General features: G+C 41.2%; 1 protein-coding gene and 1 pseudogene across 2 annotated transcripts in view; both read right to left on the reverse strand.

Moving 5' to 3' along the window:
• ppp4r4 (protein phosphatase 4, regulatory subunit 4) overlaps window positions 1–15,300 on the reverse strand; it is a 120,184-nt gene that overhangs the window by 87,326 nt on the left and 17,558 nt on the right. The window lies entirely within an intron of this gene.
• LOC139556454 (general transcription factor II-I repeat domain-containing protein 2A-like) lies at window positions 3,344–7,968 on the reverse strand (annotated as a pseudogene).

The following is a 15,300-nucleotide window of genomic DNA, read 5'->3' on the forward strand; positions in this document are numbered from 1 at the left end:
CGATTAAACCCCTACAACTCATCCAGAACGCCGCAGCCCGTCTGGTGTTCAACCTTCCCAAGTTCTCTCACGTCACCCCGCTCCTCCGCTCTCTCCACTGGCTTCCAGTTGAAGCTCGCATCCGCTACAAGACCATGGTGCTTGCCTACGGAGCTGTGAGGGGAACGGCACCTCCGTACCTTCAGGCTCTGATCAGGCCCTACACCCAAACAAGGGCACTGCGTTCATCCACCTCTGGCCTGCTCGCCTCCCTACCTCTGAGGAAGTACAGCTCCCGCTCAGCCCAGTCAAAACTGTTCGCTGCTCTGGCACCCCAATGGTGGAACAAACTCCCCCACGACGCCAGGTCAGCGGAATCAATCACCACCTTCCGGAGACACCTGAAACCCCACCTCTTTAAGGAATTCCTATGATAGGATAAAGTAATCCTTCTAACCCCCCCCCCCCCCCCTTAGAGTTAGATGCACTATTGTAAAGTGGTTGTTCCACTGGACATCATAAGGTGAATGCACCAACTTGTAAGTCGCTCTGGATAAGAGCGTCTGCTAAATGACTTAAATGTAAATGTAAAAAGGCTTCCAGAGACTACAGGACAAAACAGACCAAGAATATTGCAAATACTTAGCCATTAAAAGTTTGAGGCTTGCTTCCACTCCAATATGTCCTTTATACAAATGTAGTTTGGACATTACTACCACATCAGTTCAATTGGAAGAGCACTCTCACTCACGGGTGCAACAAATGTAGCCTCTACAAGGCACGCCTCAAAATGTTAATAAGACAAAAACAACAATACCATGCACCCACTAGTTTTCACAAGGTTTTGGCACTCCAAAAATATTGTTGGGTACTGTATTCTATGGGGTGGAATTACAGTACCATTTGAAATATAGTACTTCTTTACAGAAATGTGTATATTGTTAAACCAACGTTTCATTGGAATTTATGGTATAATTTACAAGGTACGCTTAAAATCACCCAGAGTGATTGTCTGAGCTTCATACGTCTCACCCGACAGCATGAGGTTGGCCCCTGAAACTGAAAATTTGAATCTACAGTAGGCATAAGCTATTACTGTAAATAAATCCAGTATGTTAGAGTAATTTTTACAGGACGCTTCCAATTACAGTTAATAACAGTATTTTTCTGCATTTTACCCATAATGCAATACAATCCACAGCATTAATTCTGTAAAACACATTAAAGGTATTTTACAGTCTTACAGTGAAAGGACCCGTTCATCAACTGCATGTTGGCAATTTGGGGTTATTCAAGAGTGCCGGTCGAAAGTTTAGGACATCGGACATTTAGGACATTAATACATGCATAGCTCAATAGTTAAATACCGAGAACTAGCCAGGCTACACAATATGTGTTAAATTGGCTATCTAGTTAGGTTTATGTTTCTCTCTCCCCTTGGGCTGACTCGCACTGGCACACACTCTGAGGGAAAAATATATATATTTGTCACATGCGCTGAATACAACGCGTGTAAACTTTACTGCCCTTCCCAACAATACAGATTTAAAACGTAACACAAGAGGAATAAAATACACAAGAATGGAAGGTTACATACACCTTAGCCAAATACATTTAAACTCAGTTTTTTTTCACAATTCCTGACATTTAATCCTAGTAAAAATTCCCTGTCTTAGGTCAGTTAGGAATACCACTTTATTTTAAGAATGTGAAATGTCAGAATAATAGTAGAGAATGATTTATTTCAGCTTTTATTTCTTTCATCACATTCCCAGTGGGTCAGAAGTTTACATACACTCAATTACTATTTGGTAGCATTGCTGTTAAACTGTTTAACTTGGATCAAACGTTTTGGGTAGCCTGCCACAAGCTTCCCACAATAAGTTGGGTGAATTTTGGCCCATTCCTCCTGACAGAGCTGGTGTAACTGAGTCAGGTTTGTAGGCCTCCTTGAGCGCACACGCCTTTCAGTTCTGCCCACAAATGTTCTATAGGATTGAGGTCAGGGCTTTGTGATGGCCACTCCAATACCTTGACTTTGTTGTCCTTAAGCCACAACTTTGGAAGTATGCTTGGAGTCATTGTCCATTTGGAAGACCCATTTGCGACCAAGCTTTAACTTCCTGACTGATATCTTGATGTTGCTTCAATATATCCACATAATTGTCCATCCTCATGATGCCATCTATTTTGTGAAGTGTACCAGTCCCTCCTGCAGCAAAGCACCCCCACAACATGATGCTGCCACCCCCATGCTTCACGGTTGGGATGGTGTTCTTCGACTTGCAAGCCTCCCCCTTTTTTCCTCCAAACATAACGATGGTCATTATGGCCAAACAGTTCTATTTTTGTTTCATCAGACCAGAGGACATATCCCCAAAAAGTACGATCTTTGTCCCCATGTGCAGCTGCAAACCGTAGTCTGGCTTTTTTATGGTGGTTTTGGAGCAGTGGCTTCTTCCTTGCTGAGCGGCCTTTCAGGTTATGTCAATTATAGGACTCGTTTAACTGTAGATATAGATACTTTTGTACCGGTTTCCTCCAGCATCTTCACAAGGTCCTTTGCTGCTGTTCTGGGATTGATTTGCACTTTTCGCACCAAAGTACATTCATCTCTAGGAGAGAGAACGCGTCTCCTTCCTGAGCGGTATGACGGCTGCGTGGTCCCATGGTGTTCATACTTGCGTACTATTGTTTGTACAGATGCACGTGGTACCTTCAGGCATTTGGAAATTGCTCCCAAGGATGAACCAGACTTGCGGAAATCTACAAAAAAATAATCTGAGGTCTTGGCTGATTTCATTTGATTTTCCCTTGATGTCAAGCAAAGAGGCACTGACTTTGAAGGTAGGCCTTGAAATACATCCACAGGTACACCTCCAATTGACTCAAATGATGTCAATTAGCCTATCAGAAGCTTCTAAAGCCATGATATAATTTTCTGGATTTTTCCAAGCTGTTTAAAGGCACAGTCAACTTAGTGTATGTAAACTTCTGACCCACTGGAATTCTGATACAGTGAAATAATCTGTCTGTAAACAATTGTTGGAAAAATTACTTGTGTCATGCACAAAGTAGATGTCCTAAATGACTTGCCAAAACTATATTTTGTTTACAAGAAATGTGTGGAGTGGTTGAAAAACGAGTTTTAATGACTCCAACCTAAGTGTATGTAAACTCCCGACTTCAACTGTACAAAGAGTACCAGTACCAGATCAATGTGCAGAGGTACAAGGTATTTGAGGTAGATATGTACATGAAGGCAGAGTAAAGTGACTAGGCATCCGGATAGATAATACACACAGGTGATGCACACATGAGAGCTGGAACAATGCAACAAAAATGATTGACACCGACCATAAAGGACACTTATTGCAGGCATTTTAATGATATTGTTCATTATGGTAAGCAGCCTATACTAGAGAATAAAAATGAAATTATGGGACAATTGATGGCTACAACCATCAAACTAGTAGTTTAAAGGATAAATAAAAAAAACTGGTGCACATTAATGTAATAAACTTATCAATCTATTTATCGTTATCGCATCAATTCAGGCAATTTATCGCAATATGGATATACTGTATATATATTTTTACATGCATCATGACTTGACAGATTTTCATGACCGTACGAACCCTGTTTGCTGAGAAGAAATCAGCTATAACTTTGCAAATAACTCACTAATTTGCAAGGAATATCAACAACATAAATGCAGCTCTGTGCTTTGATCTCCAAAGCATATCTCGCAACTGCGAATGATTTGAAAGACCGCTCCTGCCTATCAATGCCATACAATTATACTATGATGCGCTCTACAGAAATTAGGAGAACAGCAATACAGCTTCCAGAGGACACTCTGATCCAATTCGGAGTAATTATTTGATACTCTGCTTGTCAGACTTTTTTTACTTGGCTAGGGATGCGGACAAGGGTTAACGTCGAGCCCTGCCCATTATTCTGTTCTAAACTACTGTTATGATACTGTGATATAATTTAGGCCTATGGTAAAGGCAGACTTATGAATGGGGTGAGCTGGGGAGGGTGGAGGGCTAAATAAAAGTATTGCCGACTGTTGTTTTATAATAAAGAAGCATTCAACTTCCAATATAGCTGCATTTCATGCACTGCACAGCCCTTACTACCAGTGATAAAGTAAATCTAATTCTCTACTGCTTTAGTTAGGTCAATTCCTGACAGTACAGAGGGAGAGGGCCAGTTGGGGAGAGATGCCAAGCACTGCAGCAAATCTGACTTGTGACCCTGCTGAAGCTTCACTCTCTCCAGGCAGCAGTCTGTTGTTACGCATTGCTGGCCACAGCTTTGTATCTGGCAGGCTCCAGAGCTGTGCTCCAAATGGCACACAATTCCTTATAAAGTGCACTATTTTTGACGAGCCCTGTGGACCCTGGTAAAAAGTTGTGCACTATGTAGGGAATAGGGTGCCATTTGGGAGCCAGACCAGCTCTCTATAGCCTTTCCCATAGGACGCTCATGGACAGGTGGTGTCTCAGGCAGCAGTAGCTATAGCGGGGAGAATCTCCCACTTCTCTCGTACACCAGAGACTTCGTGGAATTTCTCTAATTAGGCTAATAAGTCTAAGGGCTCCATTTAATCAAACCTTCTGTGAAGTATTATTGAGTAGTAGCATACAGTCAAAATATATATTTTTCCCTGTGGTCATATCAAATTGTATAATGGTTTTGGGGTAAACAGACTTCAATTAAGTAGATGCTTCCAGTTTTCCTAACCGCAAATAAGAGTAAACGCTTCACACATCTTGCCGCTAATAGGCTCCATTTAGACGGGCAGCCCAATTTGGATCTTTTTTTCACTAATTTGTATTTTGTCCAATCAGATCGGATGTGAAAAGATCTGATGTGATTGGTCAAAAGACCAATTTAATGGAAAAAATATCAGAATTGGGCTGCCTGTGTAAACAGCAATAGTGTGGACACAGTGGTGTGTGACACCAACTAGATTCAGCAGCGGGCTGATTTTTACTTGAGCGGCTGGTCAGGGGGCCGGAACATAATTACAAATAATTTGTAGATTGCAAATTGACCGCAAGAAACCCAAACAGATAACATTTAACTAAAACAATAATTTCAAACCTTTCTTATTTGCTGCAGTCTTTTGTCCCCCTCCCTGCACAGGGGGACAAATAAAATCAACTGCGGGCCACCAGTTGGGGAACCCTGTGCTAAGGTATAAAAACCGAACCCACTCTATGCACACATCAATGCGTGCAGATAGTCGCATGATAGGCACGTGTAAGCAAACTTTTTCAAAATCTTTTCTCCAGTGCACCGGTAAGTGTGCTTATTTATTCACAAACTCATATGAGAATCACGCTGGTCCCATTTTTCATGAGCTGAAATAAAAGATCCCAGAATTTTTCCATTTGCACAAAAATCATATTTCTCACATTTTATGCACATACTTTACATCCCTGCTCCCTGCTAGTTTACATCCCTGCTAGTGAACATTTCTCCTTTGCCAAGATAATCCATCCACTTGACAGGTGTGGCATATCAAGAAGCTGATTAAACAGCATGATCATTACACAGGTGCACCTTGTGCTGGGCACAATAAAATGCCACTCTAAAATGTGCAGTTTTGTCACACAACGCCACAGATGTCTCAAGTTTTTAGGGAGCGTGCAATTGGCATGCTGGCTGCAGGAATGACCACCAGAGCTGTTGCCAGAGAATTTAATGTGAATTTCTCTACCATAAGCTGCCTCGAAGGTCATTTAAGAGAATTTGGCAGTACATCCAACCGGCCTCACAACCGCAAACGACGTTTAACCATGCCAGCCCAGGACATCCACATCCGGCTTTGTCACCTGCGGGATTGTCTGAGACCCACGACCTGGACCGTTGATGAAACTGAGGAGTATTTCTGTCTGTAATAAAGCCCTTTTGTGTGAAAAAACAAATTCTGATGGTCAGGGCCTGACTCCCCAGTGGGTGGGCCTGGCTGCCAAGTGGGTGGGCCTATGCTCTCCCAGGCCCACCCATGGCTGCACCCCTGCCCAGTCATGTGAAATCCACGTATTAGGGCCTAATGACTTTATTTCAATTGACTGATTTCCTTATATGAACTGTAATTCAGTAAAATCGTTGTTGCGTTTATATTTGTGTTCAGTATAGTAGGTTCAATTTGTGATGTATATATTTTTAAGCATTTTACCGACTAAGGCCTACTGGAATTAAAAAGTAGGCTAGATGTGATCTATTCAAAATGACAAAACTATGCTATAGACCAGGCCTGGGCAATTCTTTTCCATGGAGGGCCACATTAGAATATATTGTTGCCATCGCGGGCCAGAATCATATTACAGGATTATACATAATGTGTATGACTGTGTTGTCAGATATATCTACTGTAAATCACATCCAGATATGCTACTTACTTACTTTTTTAACATGCACAGAAATAAACCACATCCATGTTCTCCTTTTGGTAGGTATTTTCATTATTAAACATGCAATGAACTACACGGAGGGAAAAGTACCCTGTGCATTCAGCCCCATGGACAGAACTCTTGTTAACGGGTATGCACAAAAACAAGAACGAGAGAGAGCTCAACATTACATTTAAACTACTCAATCAGTGTGAGGAGTGAAGTCTCTGATGAGCAGTGAAGTGAGGTATAGTTTCTGACATCGCTATGAGCAGGATTGGTGAGAGGTGAGAGTCAGTAAGAGATGATCTGTACCTTGACTTGTTATATTCATCACTGAAAATGTCTGTTCACATACATAGGTTGACCCAAACAGTACAAACATCTTCTAAACATGACTCCTGTTCATCGAGAGATGCATAGAACCTCGTCAGTGACATTGTTTTGAATAGTTCTCCAATCACTGCATCAGACTGAAGATAAGCTCAAGTTGCAGGTCAGTGGGAGCGTTATCCACATTGAAAGTGAAAGGAGAGGAAACCAACAGCATGTCATTTTCCAACACTTCGAAATCCTCAAATCGATGAGAAAACTCACCGTTCAGAGCACGCAGCAGCGATATATACTTCTCCCACTGGTCATCTGATAGGGAACAGACTAGTAGTGTCGGAAGGTGGGTGAGATTGTTGGCTTCTACTTGGCGGGTCAGGAGGATTAATTGTCCCTTGAAGGCTTTGACAAGGCTGTACATCTGATGTGCAAAAAGGCCCTTCCCTTGTAGTTTGGAATTCAGTTCATTCATGAGGGCCATGATGTCCACGGTGAATGCAAAATCAGCTAACCATTCTTTATCTTGCAGTTGAGGGAAATCCACATATTTTCCTTTCATTTGCAAAAACTCAGCCATCTCTGACTTCAGGTCCCACACCCTTTTAAGCGCCTTCCCCAAACTCAGCAATCTCACGTTTGTGTGGTAGGGGAGAAATGCATGACCCGACGACTCTGTCACTTCCAACAGTAAGACAAACTGCCTGTGGTTTAAAGATTTTGCTCTTATGAAGTTTACCACTTTAGTGACTGTATCCACAACATGGCTCATTTTCACAACACATTTACAGAGCACCCCCTGATGAATAATGCAATGCACGAAATACATTTTCTGATCTGGGTTCAGCTCAGCTACTTGATCTTGTATCCTTTTCAAAAGGTGTTTTTTCCTGTCAAATTTGGGCACCCGTCAGTGGTCACACTAGATAACTTTTCAAAACTCAGTTCCAGCTTTGCCACACATTTATTAACCTCCTCCAATAAATATTTTCCTGTGGTTGTGCTCTTCATTGGCTGCACTGAAGCAAGCTCCTCTGTAATTTCAAAGTCTGGGGTTATGCCTCGTAAGAATATCAACAACTGCGCCGTGTCACGTGCATCACTGCTATCATCCAGGACCAAGGAGAAATAGGTGAAATCCTTTACCTTGTGTTTCAACTGTTATTCCATATTCTCTGCGATGTCCTCAACACGCTGTGTCATGGTTCGTCTTGACAAGGAAACATTTTCAAACAGCTCTTTCTTGTCGGGGGCAAAGTACTGCTGCAGAGTCAATAAAAAATAATTTAATGAATTCGCCCTCAGCGAATGGCTTGCTATGTTTAGCAATTTTGTGGGACAGTACATACAGTTGAAGTCGGAAGTTTACATACACTTAGGTTGGAGTCATTAAAACTCGTTTTTCAACCACTCCACAAATTTCTTGTTAACAAACTATAGTTTTGGCAAATCGGTTAGGACATCTACTTTTATTATATATATTTTTTAAACCTTTATTTAACTAGGCAAGTCAGTTAAGAACAAATTCTTATTTTCAATGACGGCCTAGGAACTTTGTGCATGACAAGTAATTTTTCAACAATTGTTTATAGACAGATTATTTCACTTATAATTCACATACACAAAGTTGACTGTGCCTTTAAACAGCTTAGAAAATTCCAGAAAATTATATCATGGCTTTAGAAGCTTCTGATAGGCTAATTGACATCATTTGAGTCAATTGGAGGTGTACCTGTGGATGTATTTCAAGGCCTATCTTCAAACTCAGTGATCGTACTTTCCTCTGGTCTGATGAAACAAAAATAGAACTGTTTGGCCATAATGACCATCGTTATGTTTGGAGGAAAAAGGGGGAGGCTTGCAAACCGAAGAACAACATCCCAACCGTGAAGCACGGGGGTGGCAGCATCGTGTTGTGGGGGTGTTCATTCATAAACACAACCAAACAATAATTTTTGGGGTTAACATATGACATTTATTTGTAACAATGTCATGAAGACACGTCATTGGCTTAGGTACGGGGGTATCGAGGCCCGACATTTTAAGTGTTCAAGAACTACAACGGCTAAATTTAGCCACTACTAGCGAACAATCAATGAAAATGTGTTGTAGTTGTTTAAATCCTGACCTTCCCCTTTAAGCCCTCTGTCCACACCAGAACAAGGACACACACACACAACCCTGTCTGTCGACATACAAATCTCTAGTCTGGTATCCTGGTCTGCTTCAACTTCTCAAGTATAACGAGCCAACAGGAGCAATTAAATTGTTCTGAAAGAACTAGTTTGCTTCCCGTGGGAGTGGAGGGTGCCGCACCAATCTGCTCCCTTAATTAGCTCAGCAATGGAGGAACCCTTCGTTTTGTAGATTAAAGATAGGGAGGGGAGGAGATAACTAGAGGGTCAGCTTTCCACCACATCCTAGGCATAGGCAGTGCAATAGATAGACCAGTGTTTCCCCTATACCGTTGATTGTATGGCGGGATGGGTTCCCCCAATGACCAAAGCGTGGCTGTTGCCATTAGCCTTGTGCCCAGTCAGATTTTTTTTTTTTAAACAAACACTGACTGTCACTGCAATTCTATACAGTGCGCATACAAATGCAACCCAAACGGACAATTATTATATACACTCAGTGGCCAGTTTATTAGGTACACCACGCCGTTCACTAAAATGGTTCGCTCATACAGACAGTGAGACACGTGGCAGTGGTTTGCTATATAAAGCAGGCAGACAGGCATCCAGTTACTGTTTAATTGAACGTTAGAATGGGCTAAATGAGTGACCTAAGCAACGTTGAGCGTGGTATGATTGCCAGGCACGCCGGTTCCAGTATCTCAGAAAAGGGCTTTTCTGGGCTTTTCACGCACGACAGTGTCTAGCGTTTACCGAGAATGGTGCGACAAACCAAAAAACATCCAGTCAGCGGCAGTCCTGTGGGCAAAAACAGCTCGTTGATGAGAGGTTGAAGGAGAATGGCAAGAATCGGGCCACAAACAGGCAAATAACGGCACAGTACAACAGTGGTGTGCAGAACAGCATCTCGGAAAGTACAATTCGCCGGTCCTTGTCATGGATGAGCTATTGCTGCAGATGACCACACCGGGTTCCACTCCTATCAGCTAAAAACAAGAAGAAGCGGCTCCAGTGGGCACGCGATCACCAACACTGAACAATTGAGGAGTGGAAAAATATTGCCTGGTCCGACGAATCATGCTGATGGCAGTCAGGATTTGGCGTAAGCAGCATGAGTCTATGGCCCCATCCTGCCTGATGTAAACGGTACAGGCTGGTGGTGTAATGGTGTGGGGAATGTTTTCCTGGCACACGTTAGGTCCCTTGATACCAACTGAACAATGCCTGGAAAGAATTCAGGCTGGGGGTACGACCCAGTACTAGAAAAAACTGGCCAGTGTTTTTATGCCTCTTTATAATTCTATGTATAAACGCACATAGGATGCTGTATATAGCATTCTAACATATATAAAAGAAAAGACTCCAGAGATAAATAATATTTGTCAATCCGTTGCTGCTGTTTGCAGATGTGCATAATATGCTGCTAACTTAATCCAAGATAATAATAAAAAAAACTCTAAATAACAAAAACATAAGTAGGTTGTTGTAACAATTAAACTTAAAACATGTTTAAAAATTGTAGAATTCTGTATGGATCACTGGTGCAATTGAAAGCAGCATTGCTGTATCATGGTGCGCTCAAAATGTCTCAATCCAGTCCACTGCTTAAAGTGAATACACCGATGCGTACACATCAGGTTGTTATTTCCGAAAGTAGATGACTCAACTGTTGACAAATTTATACTTGCGTGTGTGTCCTACTGTCCTTCAATACGCAAGACAAACTAATTTCCACGATTTCACTATTATAAAAATCATAGCACGTTTTTGGGCTCATTTAGTAGTTCCTATTTGACGAAGTAGAATCCTGTTAAAATGTATATTACTAAAACATAAGTTGAAAATTATAAAATGATGATACAAAAAAATACAATGCTATGACTCTGCAAACAAATTGACAACAGACTTTCAGCATGCTTACAGAAAAGGGCACTCAACATGTAAAATACACACATTTTACTGTCAAGCTATTACTCAAACGAAAGGCAACCCCTGTCAATATTTAGAGGGATTATTCATTTAAATTATCCAATTTAAAAAGTGTTGCGTTTCCTATTTCGTATTGGCCATCTACTGTAAACATTTGACCATATCGAGACGAGTTGATAAAAGCCTACCACAGGTTCTCATCTAACGACAGTTAAATGTAGTATACCCAAGTTTGTTGGGGTTTGTCTTTTAGAAGAGCGCAAATGGTACTTGTTGCCGCAGTTATTGTCCCAGTTCCATTGATTTCAATACTATATCGATGTTAGTGAGGTTAGTGAAGTTAATTTGCACCGTCTATTGATTACAGTCTGGAGTTGACTGCTCGGTAAATTTTGTTGCATGAGCAGTTAAGGTACTAATTTAGCAAAATACAAGTAATCTGAACACAAGTGTGACACGTGTGTGTGTGTGTGTGTGTGTGTGTGTGTGTGTGTGTGTGTGTGTGTGTGTGTGTGTGTGTGTGTGTGTGTGTGTGTGTGTGTGTGTGTGTGTGTGTGTGTGACGTGTGTGTGTGTGTGTGGAGAGTAGTTTTTATGTCTTGGTCTTCAACATATCATGACTTATTTCAACATATTGACTCTGAATTTGGACATTTTAAAACCTGTGTTTTGACATTCGGCTATAATTCAAAAAGACATGACAATAGTAAGCAGCAGCAATATTTTGTATTTTTCAGTGTCCCTGTGAGATAGATAATCTGACTAGTAAACTGTGTCTTCGCTAATAGTTGAAGCAAAATCAAACATTGAAAAATAACCTAGTAGTGAACAAAACAATGTATATAAATTGACAAGAAACAGAAGAACAAAGTATCACTTTAGTAGACTTAAGTAAATTAGACCAACTTTTATGCCTGTGCGCAGAGCTTCTAAAAATGTATCTTACTTCAATCACAGTGCTCACAGCTCCCCAACCAGACAGTGTTGTTCTGCGCAAGGTCGGGTATTATTGGATTCGTAGTTCTTTGTGTGGTTAGCCACCAGTTATGAAACAGAATGACAAACACTTTGAAAACAGCTACTGCACATTTTATTTTGCGATAAATGCACTCATACTTGACTTTTATTTGTATTTGCAAATGCGAGTGAAATGCTTGCACTGTGGAGCCCTGACCACCTGTGAAATAGACATCTTACCCATGAATGCCAAAATTAATATCGGACCGATATAGACATCTGTAGCACAAGCAAAAAAAAACGACACATTTAAATTAAAAAAAATTCTGCATCTCCGCTTTGGCAAAAAAGGTAGTTGAAAATTAAGAACAGTATCTTACAGGATTCAATGGTTGGAATTGTAAGAGATGTTGACCTTTCCCTTTCTCTGCGATTGTCATTCTAATGGAATCCAGAAAAAAAACTAAATCCTGTCCTCAAACGTTTATATCAAAAGGTGCAAAGTTATGGGCAAAGACACAAAACATCTACATCAAATGTTTTTCTTGATCAAATAACATGGAAAACAAACACTTTTCATTTACCATCCTGTGCATTACTGTATGGTACATAGGCTGGCCATCTAGAAAAGGAACTTCCCCAAACTGTTGCCACAAAGTTCGAAGCACGGAATCGTCAAGGATGTCATTGTATGCTGTAGCATTAAGATTTCCCTTCGCTGGAACCAAGGGGCCCGAACCATGAAAAACAGACCCAGACCATTATTCCTCCTCCACCAAACTTTACAGTTGGCACTATGCATTCAGGCAGGTTGCATTCTCCTGGCATCCGTCAAACCCAGATTTGTCCGTCGGACTGCCAGATGGTGAAGCGTGATTCATCACTCCAGAGAACGCGTTTCCACTGCTCCAGAGTCCACTGGCGGTAAGGTGAGCTTTACACCACTTCAGCCAACGCTTGGCATTGTGCATGGTGATCTTAGGCTTGTGTGTGGCTGCTCGGCCATGGAAACCCATGTCATGAAGCTCCTGACGAACAGTTTGTTTGTGCTGACGTGCTTTCAGAGGCCGTATGGAACCCGGTAGTGAGTGTTACAAATGGTTTCCACTTCACAATAACAGCACCTACAGTTGACAGTGGCATTTCTAGCAGGACAGAAACTTGACGAACTGACTTGTTGGAAAGCTGGCATCCTATGACGGTGCCACATTTCATATGAGCCCTTGGGCTTCCAACCACACCTGCACAACGTTTTTATATAATTTTATCTGTATTGTTGTCTATCAGTTGTTTTCTTTGGTGCAAATAAATAAAACATATCATGCAAGTATTTTTATATTCCGCAAATATTATTAGATGAACTGTTTGTACAGAACATTATCAGACTCAAGTTACAAATGCTGGTAAACTCTCAAATACATTTAGTTTAGATATTTTCACAAATGTAGTGCACCGAGTCTTTACTAGCAGTTTGGGGCCTTTCTGCTTGAAAAATCTATGGCAAGACCTACCAATGAATATTTTTTTTTAAGAATAATGGGCAAATGTTGAAACAATCCAGGTGTGGAAAGCTCTTAAGAGACTTACCCAGAAAGACTCACATCTGTAATTGCTGCCAAATGTGATTGATTCTAACATGTATTGACTCAGGGGGTTGAATACTTATCAAATAAGATATTGGTGGTTTTTTCCGCATATAATATTTTTTACAACTGTTAGAATATTACTTCCACTTTGAAAGTAGAGTATTTTGTGAAGATCGTTGACAAGAAATGACAATTAAATCCATTTTATTCTCACTTTGTAACACAACATCATGTGGAAAAAGTCAAGAGGTGTGAATACTTTTTGAAGGCACAGTATATCTTAAAATGACTGCGTTTTAATGAATTTGACGATGCAAATTTGAAGCCCATTCTTAGCAAACAAAACTGGGACTATGGAAGTAAAATTGACACATCATTTTCATAGGGTATAAAAACAAGATGAAATACTTACCCTAGGTGCTCTCTAGCCACAGTTTAACTTTGTTTAGACAATGTCCAATCCGGGTAGAGTCAATAGACACTCATAAATACCGTAGTAAGCTTAAGGTCAGGCTTCCAGTTTCATAACTCATAGTTAACATGTCAACCCACTCTTGTCCTCATGAAACATAGATGAGAGATACAACACAATCTGTTTCTTTCTCACCGCATCTAATCTCTCTTGAACAGGAAATATCAACTAAATTATTAATAAATGTCCAATGCAGGCTCCAGAAACCACACCTAACACCTAGCACTTCATGGATATCTGAAAGAACTGGACAAGTATAAACATTTTGGTTGTAGCTGCAACTTAGACTAGGTCGAATTTTCCCCATATTGATTATACTCATTCAATCCTTTCAGATCTACACTTGTGCCTAGGAGCTAGGGGCAGCACGTGGGTTTGGGGACAGGGACTTTGCTCCTTTGCTTATATGTACAGTAAACTAGCCACCTAATAGCCTTTAATTACCCTGCTCACAGAACTGATGAAAGTAAGCACAGTATCTCCCTCCCTTTAACTGTGAATGGTATGGGGAGTTAATTGTTAGACAAATGGACTGGATGATAGGATGTTGGGATGACTCGTTGGGGAATATGATCAAACCTTAACTCTATCGCTCCTGTAATTAGAGCCCAGCCCATAAAACTTTGATGGACCTAAAAACATCCCATTACATACTAGCAACAGTGTGGCCACAGCTTGACCAGGATCTTGTTCTTTTGAGTGATGGGTCTAGACAGGAAGAAGACAAGTCAAGGTGAGGAACAGGTGACTCCTCACACTCTGACGTCCCCAAAGCGGGACACGGCCGGCTGACTCTGTCGGGGACATATGGGTTCAATCAAACGCCATCACTCCGAGCATATGAATGGACATGGGTGGTGAAGAGAAGATGGAAAGAGACGGTGATACGCTGAGATTAACGATCTTATCAGCAGATAAAGATGGAGAAGTTAAGGATGGGTCAGTATGAGTTCTTGATACAGGGCCAGTTATAACGTACCTGCATCTGGCGCTGATACAGTGCATTCAGAATGTATTTAGAACCCTTGACTTTTTCCACATTTTGTTATGTTACAGCCTTATTCTAAAATTGATTAAATTTTTTTTTTAATGCCCCATAACATGCAAATGTATTCAAAATAAAACACTGAAATATCACATTTAAATAAGTATTCAGAACTTTTACTCAGTACTTTGTTGAGGCACCTTTGGCTGCGATTGCAAGCCTGGAATCTTCTTGGATATGACGCTACAAGCTTGGCACACCTGTATTTGGGGAGTTTCTCCCATTCTTCTCTGCAGATACTCTCAGACTCTGACAGGTTGGATGGGAAGCGTTGCTGCACAGCTATTTTCAGGTCTCTCCAGAGATGTTTGATCGGGTTCAAGTCCGGGCTCTGACTAGGCCACTTAAGGACATTCAGAGACTTGTCCCGAAGCCACTCCTGCGTTGTCTTGGCTGTGTGCTTAGGGTCATTGTCCTGTTGGAAGGTGAACCTTTGCCCCAGTCGGAGGTCCTAAGCGCTC

This window comes from Salvelinus alpinus, chromosome 27, assembly GCF_045679555.1.
Source record: "Salvelinus alpinus chromosome 27, SLU_Salpinus.1, whole genome shotgun sequence".
Classification (NCBI taxonomy): Eukaryota; Metazoa; Chordata; class Actinopteri; order Salmoniformes; family Salmonidae; genus Salvelinus; species Salvelinus alpinus.